Raw genomic sequence first — 10,289 nt, forward strand, 5'->3', positions numbered from 1 at the left:
TGTATTTTTGAAGCTTATAATTTACATCAAAACATAAATGTGATTATAAAATAAACTGAAACTATGTCATTGCTAAAATTAAAAGAAAAAATAAGGAAGGAAAGCGGAAGAAGGGTGAGAGTATGGGTAGAAAGGAGGGTGAGATGGGAAGTATTAGGCTCTTAAATCTGTATCTCAAAATTGATCACATTATATGAATAAAAAATAAAACACAAATAAGTGAGAAGAATTTGGGAAGGAGAAAGAGAGAACTCTCATGAACTGCTTGATAAATATCTTGAACAGCCAAGAGGGGACTGAGAACTAAATCAAGTCTCCCACATGAGTGGCAAGAACCTAGTTACTTGAGCCATTACATCTACCTCTAGGAGGCTGCAACCAACATCTTAATTCCTGGGCAAAATGCCCATCCATTTCCCTTTTTTTTCTGTTTTACATTAGGTTTTCATTTATCAATCTTGTTTTCTTTTTAATGTTTTTTTATTTAATAAATACAAATTTACAAAATACAACTTTTGCATTGTTGTGGCTTTTTCCCCCGTAACCTCCCTTCCACTGGCAACCATCCCATCTCCCACTCCCTCTCCCATCCCATTCTTCACCAAGATTCATTTTCAATTATCTTTATATACAGAAGATCAGCTTAGTATATACTAAGTAAAGATTTCAACAGACTGCACCCACACAGACACACAAGATAGAGAGTACTGTTCGAGTAGTAGTTTTACCATTAATTTTCATAGTACAACACATTAAGGACAGAGATCCTCCATGGGGAGCAGGGGCACAGTGACTACTGTTGTTGATTTAACAATTGACACTCTTATTCATGACATCAGTAGTCACCCTAGGCTCTTGTCATGAGCTACCAAGGCTATGGAAGCCCCTTGAGTTCAACAACTCTGAACTTGTTTAGACAAGGCCATATCACAGTGGAGGTTCCTTCCTCCCTTCAGAGAAAGGTGCCTCCTTCTTTGGTGGCCTGTTCTTTCTGCTGGGATCTCATTCACTGAGATCTTTCATTCAGGCCGTTTTTGCCACAGTGTCTTGGCTTTCCATGCCTGTGAGACTCTCATGGGCCAGATCCGAATGCCTTAAGGGTTGATTCTGAGGCCAGAGTGCTGTTTAGGGCATTTGCTATTCTATGAGTCTGCTGTGTATCCTGCTTCTCCTGTAGGATCATTCTCTCCTTTTTAATTTTATCCTTCATTATTTGCAGACACTAGTCTTATTTGTGTAAGCACTTTGACACTTAACCTATTTTTTTGATCAATTATGTACTTAAACTGATCACTTTAACAAATGAGATGGCATTGGTACATGCCTCCTTGATGGAATTGAATTGGAATCCCCTGGCACATATCTAACTCTACTATTGGAGGTAAGTCTGAGTGAGCATGTGCCAAACTATATATCTCCTCCCTCTCTTATTCCCACTCTTATATTTAACAGAGATCACTTTTCAGTTAATTATAAGCGCCTAAGAATAATTGTGTATTAATTTAATAGTTCAACCAACGGTATTAAGTAAAACAAACAAAAAAAAATTACTGAAAGGAATAAAATAGTAAGTTGTTCCTCAACAGTCAAGACAAGGGCTGATCTGGTCATCATTTCTCATAGTGTCCATTTCACTTCAAAGGGTTCCTTTTAGGTGCTCAGTTAGTTGTCATCAATCAGGAGAACATACGACATTTGTCCCTTTTGGACTGGCTTATTTCTCTCAGCATGATATTTTCCAGATTCCTCCATTTTGTTGTAAATGACCGGATTTCATTGTTTTTTACTGCTGTATAGTATTCTTTAGAGTACATACCCCATAATTTCTTTATCCAGTCATCTGTTGATTGGCATTTAGGTTGATTCCATGTCTTTGCTATTGTGAATTGAGCTGCAATAAATATTAAGGTGCAGACAGCTCTCTTATTTGCTAATTTAATTTCCTTTGGGTAAATTCCAAGGAGTGGGATGGCTCAGTCATGTGGTAGGGCTACATTCAGATTTCTGAGGACTCCCCAAACCGTTTTCCATAGTGGCTTAACCAGTTTGCATTCCCACCAACAGTGGGTTAGTGTCTCATTTTCCCCACATCCTTACCAGCATCTGTTGTTGGTAGATTTCTGTATGTAAGCCATTCTAAGCAGTGTGAGGTGAAACCTCATTGTGATTTTGAAATTCATTTCTCTGATAGCTAGAGATCCTCAGCATTTTTTCATGTGTCTGTTGACCATTTGGATTTCCTCTTTTGAAAAATGTCTGTTAAGGTCCTTGACCCGTCTTTTTATTGGGTTGGTTGTTTTGTTGCTCTGAAGTTTCTTGATCATTTTATAGATTCTACTTTTTAATCCTTTATCAGTTGTGCAGTTTGTGAATAATATCTCCCATTCTGTTGGTTGCCTCTTCACTTTCCTCACTCTTTTTTTTTTGCTGTAAAGAAACTTCTCAATTTGAGGTAATCCCATTATCTTATTTTAACTTTGCCTATCCATGACTCCAGGGTCTTCTCTAGGAATTATTTGCCTATTCCAATGTCTTGAAGGGTTTCCTCTTTGTTCTCAATTAATTTCATGGTGTCGTGGCATAGATTTAGATCTTTGCTCCATGTTGGGTGGGTTTTTGTATATGGTGTTAGACAGGGGTCTTGTTTCATACTTCGTCATGTGGACATCCAGTTTTCCCAGCACCTTTTGTTGAAGAGACTGTCCCTGTTTCAGGGGTTGGTTTTAGCTCCTTTGTCAAATATGAGTTAGTTATAGATGTTTAGATTGATTTTTGGTGTTTATTTTCTGTTCCATTGGTCTATCCATCTGAATTTATGTATAGATGTATGTGTATCACATACTATAAACATTCCCTTCATTCTAGATTGTGAACTTATTAAAGATAAGGACCAGATCTTTTTCAAATTATCTGTGTGATAAATGTTCTTGGAGAAAAAAAAAAAGCCCTCCAGGACACCTGAATCCACTAACAAACACGCAATCAAACCATGACATAGGCGATCTATTATTGGACTTAGTCACTCATTGTCAGCAGAAAGTCATGAAAAAGAACAAATCTAAAGAGAGTATTTGAAATCAGACATAAGAACAAATAAAACACCAGTTGTTCTTAATTGGCTTAAAGCAGGGTTTAGTGTTAGTTTATGAAGTTATCCATCAACAAAAATATTGGTATAAAATCCTAGGAATAAGCATTAACAACCAATACATCCCCAATCCGAAGATTTTGTAAAATACTTTTGAAGTAGCTAGAACAAATCTATGGCTAATCTATTAACTGAATTTAAATGACCCTTTATCTGAAAACGTGTGTAGCCTCAGACACAGAATGTACAAATATTGGGGCTGTTTTAAGATCTTATTTAGATAATTTTATGCAAGATAAGATTCTGAGTAGAAAACCTGATTAAAAAAAAAAGCTAATTAAATAGCAGATATATTATCAAAGATAAACTCCGTATGCAACAATGGTCAAAGGTAATTCTGAAATTGATCCATGCAAAGTGATACTGTGAATATTTTAAAAACTACGTAGTACTTTGGCCTTCTATTGTCAACCATTGATCAAAATATTCAGGCATGGTTTGTACTATAGTTGGCAACATCTATTCCCACTTTGAGCTATATTTTGCAATGAGATACTAGATAGCAGTTGGATATAATTTTTCCATAATAGAAATAGCAAAATATCTTCCCTGTTAGCCCATAACAAACAATATTCATATCAAAATGAGCCTATTTAATGAAAAGTGTAGCTGCTTTTACACACTTTTATAGCAGTTTGATCATATTTTGGCATAATCAGCACCGAAGTAAATCTAATATATGTCTCAACGGAAAGTGTTAAAGCTGAATAAAAAATTGCAGAAATCCAGTTTTCTAGTGTACCATTTTTAAAATGATGCTCAAAATTATACAGAACTATGCTGTTTAGGCATTTCTTTAATGAATCGGAGTGAATGATAGTGCTTTCTTATAAACAAACAGGCACATAGAAACAGTAAAGTGGAAAGGAGGATTCAGAGAATTGCATTATGCTAATCCCCAGAAACTAATTCTTGTGATGTAGTACAAGAGCAGTCTATATCCCATTTGCTTCCAATAAGAAAATATACTGTAGAGGCCATTCAGAAGTTACTGTTACTTCAAAGTACATTCAGCAAATCAATGTAATATGAATGCACTTTTTGCAATGTGTGTTGGGTCAATGCTTGCCAGTGTTTCAAAATTCTACCAATTTTTAGAAGAGAAGAATTTGATTATTTTTTAAAAGTTAATATAAAATTGAGAACTATTGGTTTTTACCCTATCCATAGAGTTGTTAACAGAGATGTATACACAAAACACATTTATTTCAGGTTTTAGGGCCTTGTTATCAGATTTAGTTTTATGTATCTATGTATTTATGTATCTTTGTTACAGTATAGGTTTAATAGAAAATACAACATCGAACAAGCTTAGCAAATATTATTTTTAAAGGGAACATATTATTAATTAAAGAAATTTATAATGTCTATTTTTCAAATATGTTTAAACTTTTTATGGGATTATCATGATATTTCCTGTAAAACACACCAAGTAAATGAATATCTTAGTGATCTGATAGTTTAAATTATGAGTTTTCATTCAAATTCACACCCAATAAGACATCTCATGTTTGGTATAATTAATATTGCTTATCTCTATAAGATTCATGTAACCCAAGAGCAAAAATGTGCAAATTCTGTTTTTTTTTTTTTTTTAATTGATTCATTCATTTGAAAGTCAGAGTTACACAAAGAGAGAAGGAGTGGCAGAGAGAGACTGGTCTTCCATCTGCTGGTTGACTCCTCAACTGGCCACAATGGCTGGAGCTGACCCCATCCAAAGCCAGGAGCCAGGAGACTCCTCCAGTTCCCCAACATGGGTGCAGGGCCCAAGGACTTGGGCCACCCTCCACTTCCCTCCCAAGCCACAGTAGAGAGCTGGATCAGAATTGGAGCAGCCGGGACTCGAACCAGTGCCCACATGGGGTGCTGGCACTGCAGGCGGTGGCCTTACCTGCTATGCCATAGCGCCAGCCCCATTCTGGGGGTTTTATCCGAATCACATTCTTTCCAGTTAATAGGTTTTTTAAAATTGTTTCAAATATGTATTTTTTTTTTTTTTTTTACAGGCAGAGTGGACAGTGAGAGAGAGAGACAGAGAAACATTAGTTCACCCACCAATGGCTGCTGCGGCCGGCACACCACGCTGATCCGAAGCCATGAGCCAGGTGCTTCTCCTGGTCTCCCATGGGGTGCAGGGCCCAAGCACTTGGGCCATCCTCCACTGCAATCCCGGGCCATAGCAGAGAGCTGGACTGGAAGAGGGGCAACCGGGACAGAATCCGGCGCCCCGACCGGGACTAGAACCTGGGGTGCCGGCGCCACAGGTGGATGATTAGCCTATTGAGCCACAGCGCCGGCCTCAAATATGTCTTTTTGAAGAGGATTTTAAAGTCAAAAAGTATATTGCAAAGTTAACCATCAGATTATCTTCAAATGAGATGTTTGTATAATTTATCTTGCAAAAAGTCTCAGAGTCACATTAGAAGCTAAGCTCAAAAATCTCTGTTGATGGTCTAGTATATTGTTAATATGGTATTATGAAATGTGTCCTCTGCCCTGTTTATCCATATGGAATAATGAATAGCAACACATCTGGGGTTGGAGTTTGGTGCAGCAGGTAAGTTGCCACTTAGGTTGCAGGCATCCCATATTTTTGAGCCTGGTTCAAGTCTAAGTTACTTAGGTTCCAGCTCAGCTTCCTGTTACTTCTTTCTTTTGGAGGCAGCAGGTGATGTTTCTAGTACTTGTGTCTCTGACACCTACATAGGAGACCAGGGTTTAGTTTGGGGTTCCTGCCTTTGTCCTGACGAGCCCAGGTAGGTATTCAAACGTATGGAAGATTACTCTCTCTCTCTCTCTCTCTCTCCCTCTCCTTCTTTTTCTCTTTCTCTCTCAAATAAAGTGAAAATAAATAATAAGAAAACATTGTGGCCGGCGCCTCGGCTCACTAGGCTAATCCTCCGCCTTGCGGCGCCAGCACACCGGGTTCTAGTCCCGGTCGGGGCGCCAGATTCTGTCCCGGTTGCCCCTCTTCCAGGCCAGCTCTCTGCTGTGGCCTGGGAGTGCAGTGGAGGATGGCCCAAGTGCTTGGGCCCTGCACCCCATGGGAGACCAGGAGAAGTACCTGGCTCCTGCCATCAGATCAGCACGGTGCGCCCGCCACAGCAAGCTGGCCGCGGCGGCCATTGGAGGGTGAACCAACGGCAAAAGGAAGACCTTTCTCTCTGTCTCTCTCTCCCACTGTCCACTCTGCCTGTCAAAAAAAAAAAAAAAAAGAAAACATTGTGTAGAACCAGATGTCTATATTCAAATCTGATTCCATGTAATCTGAAATATTCATCTTCAAAACTAGAATAATAATAAACATTCCAATAGGATTTGTTAAAGTGTAATTTACAAAAGGTTAAAAATCATGACTCTCATACAAACCCAAAATGAGTATTTATCAAAGTTGATATTTAACTCATTATTTTATGATGAAAGCAGTAACTTGTTATGAACAGTTTAAAGAGCATCTTAAATAGAACTATAGAGAGAAATAAATGCATGGCATTTGATAAATTGCAGGGTTAAATGCAAAACTGACTAATATCCACCAAGGCCATAAACCACAATATCTGGTGTTATCTTAACCACTGCACATAAAATATAACATCTCTACCAGGAAAAATAAATTCTGCAACTTAACCATTGCCTCTATTTCGGTAAATAAGCCAACTCTGTGCTGATAAAGTACACAGTAATCTCCTTTATCTGTAAGTTAGTTACAGATATTTTTATCTTGACAATTTCCTCTCATATGGTCACAATCTCTAAAGATTATTCTTTATCTCAAAAAGCTTGTTGTATTAGATTTGGCCTAGTTATCTGCATAGATAAAGCAAGAGTGTTACTTAATTCAATAGACTTTAAAAAATATTCTGCAAATAGACTCAAGCAGTTCTGGCAAAAAAATAATGCCACATTATTCATCCCTGTGTATGAAGTTCTAAAAGAATCACAGATTGATCCTTAAACTCTATTACTTACTCTTTACTTCTGAGAAAAGGGAACTGAGCCCAACAGACTTCATCAGCTTTCAAATGTTCCATATTTGGGTATATTTCTCTTGATTTCAGATCATGCAACATTTAAGGTCTCAAGTTTATAATTTAGTGAATATTTTACCATCTTTGAAGTGAAGACTTTGTAACCAAGGTAGAGAGTCAATTTCCTTGGAAGGATTACAGGATTTGTCTCCAAATTTTAACTGTAACTCTATCTTTTAACAGGGGTTTGTCATACCACATTAAATGATATTTTTCTCAAAGTTAAGACTCCAAATATGACCTTGCTTGAACTATTGATTTATCCAATTATACCCTAGTAAGATGGAAAACAAAGTCATATTGCATTTATGCAATAATTGATTTTCATTATAAATAAGGGGACTCAGCAAAATTATTATGTTTTTTAACTATTGAAGGGATATTTGGAATTAGATATTAATTTTGAATGGCTTTTTCAGGTTTAAAAATATAATCTACTAGATTGTGTGTTGGACATAAAAAGAGAACTTCATATTTCTACTTCAATTAGAAAATTAAAAAATAATGAAAACAATGTTCCAAGATATTAATCTCTAGGAAATATGAAAAAAAGAAACAGGAATCGCCATCTCATGCTAATTAACAATTAAGAATACAGTGAAAATCTTTCCAAAATACTTTTTATGATCTGGACAACTGACAGCTCAGGACTTTGCCCCTTGAACAAGGTATGACAAATGAAGAAAGTCCTGTGATTGCTCCCTTGCCCTTTGCCTGCTAAAGTGAGTTTTCTGATTATGCAATTGAGCTAGTCTACAAGAATTGAAAAGTTGGGAGTTCAGAGACAAAGGAAGCTAAATCCGTGAGGCAGGATGCTAAAGAAAGAGGGCTGCACAGACGGCCCTGAAGACAAGGCAGAATCTGCCTCCGGGGTCTTCAACTGAGTCATTATCAGAGTAGGAGTGTGAGGACAGGCAAAACACTCCACAAGGAGGAAATTAAACAATTTCTAGAGCACTTGGGAGCTAGGAACAGTCACTTTTACAACAGCCATATTGGAAGACATCATAATTTACAGGGCTTTGAGAAGAGTTCTTTGTAGTGTGAACACATTAGCCCTAAAATCTGCCAAGGTCCCACCCTAAAAAGCATAACTGCATCCCAGAGTACAGCTCAAAACTCATTTAAATGAATACAAAACACATCCACAGGAAGTACAGAATTGCAGCATCCAGTATCCAGGTATGAAAAGAAGTGGAAGAATATGACCCTTAGCAAGAAAAACAAAATACCTGCCCAATGAGATAGAATCAGGTATGCTCCTTAGGACAGATTTCTTTAACAAGGACATTGCATCAGTTGTAATTAGTATACTCGGTATGTTCACTAAGTTAGTAAACAGCATGCACATGTTAAGGAAGATATGGGGCATATTAAAACATTAAAATTGAACTTGTAGAGGTAAAAAAAATACAGTGTCTTAGGGGCCGGCACTGTGGCACAGCGGGTTAATGCCCTGGCCTGAAGGGCAGGCATCCCTTAATGGGCGCTGGCTCTAGTCCCAGCTGCTCCACTTCCGATCCAGCTCTCTGCTATGGCCTGGGAAAGCAGTGGAAGATGGCCCAAGTCCTTGGGCCCTTGCACCCATGTGGGAGACCCAGAAGAAATTCCTGGTTCCTGGCTTCTGACTTTGGATTGGCACAGCTCCAGCCATTGCAGCCAATTGGGGCATGAACCAGTGGATGGAAGACCTCTCTCTCTCCTCTGCCTTTCCTCTCTCTGTGTAACTCTGACTTTCAAATAAATAAATAAATAAATCTTTAAAAAAATACAGTGTCTTAGACTTAAAAATCTAACACTAGAAAACAGGTCAGTGTGGCAGGCTGCCCATGAAACTACTCCAGATGATCTCTGCCTTTGACCTCCATACCTTTGTGTAAAGACTTTCTCCTGGGGCCAGAGCTGTGTTGCAGTGGGTTAACGCCCTGGCCTGAAGTGCTGGCATCCCAATTGGGCACTGGTTCAAGACCCGGCTACTCCACTTCTGATCCAGCTCTCTGCTATGGCCTGGGAAAGCAGTAGAAGAGGGCCCAAGTCTTCCGGCCTCTACACCCATGTGGGACACCAAGAAGAAGCTCCTGGCTCCAGTTCGGCGCAGCTCCAGCCCTTGCTACCAATTGGGGAGAGAATCATCAGATGGAAGACCTCTCTCTCTCTGCCTCTCCTCTCTCTGTGTAACTCTGACTATCAAATAAAATAAGAAATGCTTAAAAAAAAGAATGTTTCCTTTAAAAAAATTATCTATTTGAAAAGCAGAGTTTCCCCGTGGGGAGGTACAAAGGGAGAGAGTCCAAGCCCTGATTTACTCCCCCAAATGGCCATAACAGCCGGATTTGCGCTTGGCTGAAGCCAGGAGCTAGGAGCTTGTTCTCGATCTCTCATTTGGGTTCAGGGGACCATGCACTTGGGAGATTTTCTACTGATTTCTCAGGCCATTATCTGAGAGCTACATCAGAAGCAGCCTATCTGAGATGCTGGTGTCACAGGCAGTGGCTTAATCTACGCCACAATCTATGCTACGACACAGGTCCCAAGAATTCCTCTTAAGTAACTTGCTTCTAACAAGGATACAGCCATGTTGAAAGTGGGGCACTTCTGTGTTAGATAATTGTGAGTTCCTTCATTTTGGAAGCCTCTCTGTTGTCTTCTTAATTTGCATGCTTTGACAATGCAAGCAGTCCTGGTATAGAAGGCCACATGGTAAGCAACTGAATGTAGCTTCGGGTCAATAGTCTGCCGGGGATTGATGCACACAACCAAATTCCCACTAAGAACTTAATTCTACCAGGAACTACATGAGACTCACAGTGGATCCTTCCATGTATACCTTCAGTTGTGACCACATATCCTGCAAACATTTGATTATAGTTTTATGAGAGCCCCTGAAACAGAGAATTCATTTATATCACACTCATGCCTCTTGACCACATAAAACATGATAATAAATGCGTGTTATTTTAAACTGCTAAATGTATGGCAAATTAATCTGTAGCAATGGATAACCATATAACTAGTCAAATTTACATTGATATAATACCACTTTAAAACATGTCACAGTTTATTTTCAGACACAGATCCTATAGTGGACAGAATAGCACACTCTTCTTTGC

The sequence above is a fragment of the Oryctolagus cuniculus genome, chromosome 9 (assembly GCF_964237555.1).
Source record: "Oryctolagus cuniculus chromosome 9, mOryCun1.1, whole genome shotgun sequence".
Lineage (NCBI taxonomy): Eukaryota > Metazoa > Chordata > Mammalia > Lagomorpha > Leporidae > Oryctolagus > Oryctolagus cuniculus.